This window comes from Chrysochloris asiatica, unplaced genomic scaffold (assembly GCF_000296735.1).
Source record: "Chrysochloris asiatica unplaced genomic scaffold, ChrAsi1.0 scaffold00239, whole genome shotgun sequence".
NCBI lineage: Eukaryota > Metazoa > Chordata > Mammalia > Afrosoricida > Chrysochloridae > Chrysochloris > Chrysochloris asiatica.
The window spans coordinates 156,410-159,906 of NW_006408757.1; the positions used below are offsets into that span (position 1 = coordinate 156,410).

Below are 3,497 nucleotides of genomic sequence, written 5' to 3' on the forward strand. Positions count from 1 at the left end.
GAAAACCAAAAAGGAAGAACACATTCAGCATATTTCTAGCTGGGAAAACTGAAGAAAAAATTCAAGCCTCCACTTTCATTATTGAAGGATTCTCTGGGCAAAGTATTGAATGATGCAGAAAGCATCAAAGGAAGATAGAAGAGATACACAGTCACTGTACCAAAACGGTTGATGTTCAACTGTTTCAAGAGGTAGCATATGATCAAGAGCTCACAGTTTCTTCAGCCACTCCAAGTTGGGGCCCTGGGGGTCCAGCGGGTGGCTGGGCATGTCTGGCACATTCCCATCATCTCGGAGGGGCACTGGGTAGCTGTAAGGGGTGGCCCTGTTGATCATGCTGGAGTACTTGGTGTAGGGACTTAACGGGGGCAGAGCAATAGCAAGGCCCCCGATGGTGAAGGACATGACCAGCACCAGCCCCTTGACCCAGGTGTTCTTGTGGAAGGTGGTGAGTCTTGTTGCCATGTTGGCCTCAGAGGCCAAGGAAGGAAGAAGTCCTAGGTTCTTTGAAGGAATTGGCAAAGAACAAGGCTCCAGGAATTGATGGAATAAAAATTGAAATCTTTCAAGAAAGTGAGGCAACACATGAGGCACTCACTCATCTATGCCAAGAAATTTGGAAGACAACAATCTGGCCGACTGATTGGAAGAGATCCGTATTGTGCCCATTCCAAAGAGGTGACCCAATGGAATGCAGAAATCATCAGGCAATATGTTTGATATCTCATGCTAGTAAAGTTTTGCTAAAGGTAATACAGAAATGGCTGCAAGCATACATTGACAGAGAACTTCCAGAGGTTCAAGCCGGATTCAGAAGAGGCTGTGGAACAAGGGATAGCATTGCTGATGTCTGATGTATTATGGCTGAAAGCATAGAATACCACAAAGATATTTACCTGTGCTTTATTGACTACACAAAGGCTTTTGATTATGTGAATGAATCATGACAAGCTATGGACAACATTATGACGTATGAGTATTCCTGAACATTTAATTGTGCTCATGAAGAATCTGTAACTGGACCAAGGGGCAGTTGTTTGAACAGAACATGGGAACACTGAATAGCTTAAAATTAAGAAAGGTGTGCAACAGGGATGTACTCTTTCACCATACTTATTGAACCTGTATGCTGAGCAAATAATCCGAGAAGCTGGGTTATATGAAGAAAAACATGGCGTCAGGTTTTGAGGAATACTCATTAACAATCTGCGATATGCAGATGATACAACCTTGCTTGCTGAAAGTGAAGAAGACTTATTTACTGATGAAGATCAAAGAGCACAGCCTTCGGTATGGATTGCATCTTAGTGTAAAGAAAACAAAAATCCTCACCACTGGACCAATAAACAACATTCTAATCAATAGAGAAAAGACTGAAGTTGTCAAGGACTTCATTCTTGGATCAACCATCAACACTCACGGAAGCAGCAGTCAAGAAATCAAACGATGTATTGCATCAGGCAAATCTGATGCACAAGACCTTTTTAAAGTGTTGAAGAGCACAGATGTCAGCTTGAGGACTAAGGTGCACCTGACCCAAGCCATGGTATTTTCAATAACCTCATATGTATGTGAAAGCTGGACAGTGAATAAGGAAGACCGTAGAAGAATTCATGCTTTTGAGTTATGGTGTTGGAGAATATTGAAAGTGCCTTGGACTACCAAAAGAACAAACATCTGTGTTGGAATAAGTGCAGCCAGAGTGTTCCTTGGAAGCCAGGATGGCCAAACGTCACCTCTCATACTTCGGATATATTGTCAGTAGGGACCAGTCTCTGGAGAAGGACATCATGTTTGGTCAGAGAAAAGGAGGAAGATCCCCAGCAAGATAGATTGGCAAAGTGGCAGCATCAATGGGCTCAAGCATGGCAACAATTGTGAGGTTGGCCCAGGACCAGGCAGTGTTTTCTTCTGTTGTGCATAGGGTAACTATGAGTCGGCATCTAACAACAACAATGGCTAGTGATCATGAATGTCTTCTTTGATGAAGTGTCGGTTCATGTTCTCTGCCCATTTTTCAATTGGGTTGTTTGTCTTTTTCTTATAGAGATGTTGGATTTTTCTATACATTTTATGTCATTCATTGCAAAAAATTGGGGGGACATTTAAGGTGCAAATATTGGTCTCTCCTTGTGTGGAGTAAAGAAGAATGATGAAAATTGAAGATGCTTGGAATTGGTCAGTCCAGTGTACTAATGAACTATGTGAACATCAGTTTCTATGACTCTGAGACAAGAAAAATGAGAGGGGGCTCAGCTACCACTACTAACTGTTCTGAAAGGGATCGCATTAGAAGGCCCTGTAGAGAATGGGAGAAACTGTGGTACAAAACTCAAAATTATAAAAAAGATCAGTCTTACCTGTCAGGAAGAGACTGTAGGAACCAGATACTATGACCTTTTTTAGTTATTTATTTAAGTTTTTATTGTGGATTGAATGAAAGTTTACAGGGCAGATCATCAGTTTTACATTCAACAAATCATACACCTTGTTTCATTACAATGATTATAATCACCTTCATGTACTATCAGATAACAGTATTTCTCTCTATGTACTATCAGATAACAGTATTTCTCTCTATTCACTTTAGCTCTTTTAAAAAATAAAAAACAACACTCAGGCATATATAATAATTTACACCTCCAAAGGGCACATTCTGCAAGTCTGCCTCCTGGCCACCATCTCTTAATCCCTCTCTTCCCATGAATCTAGAGTTCCCAGTTGCTCCCTCTCTCCATGTTCCCATCTCTGGTGTTGCTGCTTCTCTTGAAAAGGTCTCGCATTCTGCTTGTTGTGCTCTTCCCCCTTGATGTTCCTAGGGTCCTGTTTCTGGACTGTAAGATTAACTTCTCCCCCATTTTTGTTATAAAACTCTACCTTTACAATTATGAAAGTCGCAATTAGTCATAACAATTACTCACTATTGAATCATAAGACTCTTATCCCCATGTCTTTTAACCAGACCTATCTAGATAAGATGAATACTATTCAGTGGGGACTTTCTTCCCCCACACATTATTAAACTAAACTCCCCCTTGAAACCTTGTAAGCCAGTCACTTTGTGCCTTTATCGCCCCCTCATTTTAAGTAGCCAATGTCTAAGTTGCTCATCCCTATCTACCAGATACTATGACCCTTGATCAACTTTCAGGTCTTGAACTGCACTTTCCCTTTTGGCTCAATTTCAGTCAAGCAGTAGATAGGTATATAGGAGATATAACACTAGTGAAGCATGCACATAAAGGGTCAACCATTCAAGATCAGAAGGGAAGTATTTACCTAATAACAAAATTCAGAAAGGCTGGGAGAGAAGGTGGAATGGAAACAAGAACTTCTTGAATGCTTATCTTTTTGCTTTTCAGAATGTTAGAGAAATTTTCTTCAGCAGTTCTTCAACTATTTCCTCTATGGACTTGTGTGATTCTTCTTGTTCTGGAATGCAGATAATTCTTAAGTTACTCTTCTTCATGTTGTCCAACATGAATCTTACACCTTCT

General features: G+C 40.6%; 1 pseudogene; it reads right to left on the reverse strand.

The window, feature by feature from the left end:
- Window positions 1–210: 210 nt before the first annotated feature.
- Window positions 211–465, reverse strand: LOC102817836 (annotated as a pseudogene).
- Window positions 466–3,497: the final 3,032 nt, after the last annotated feature.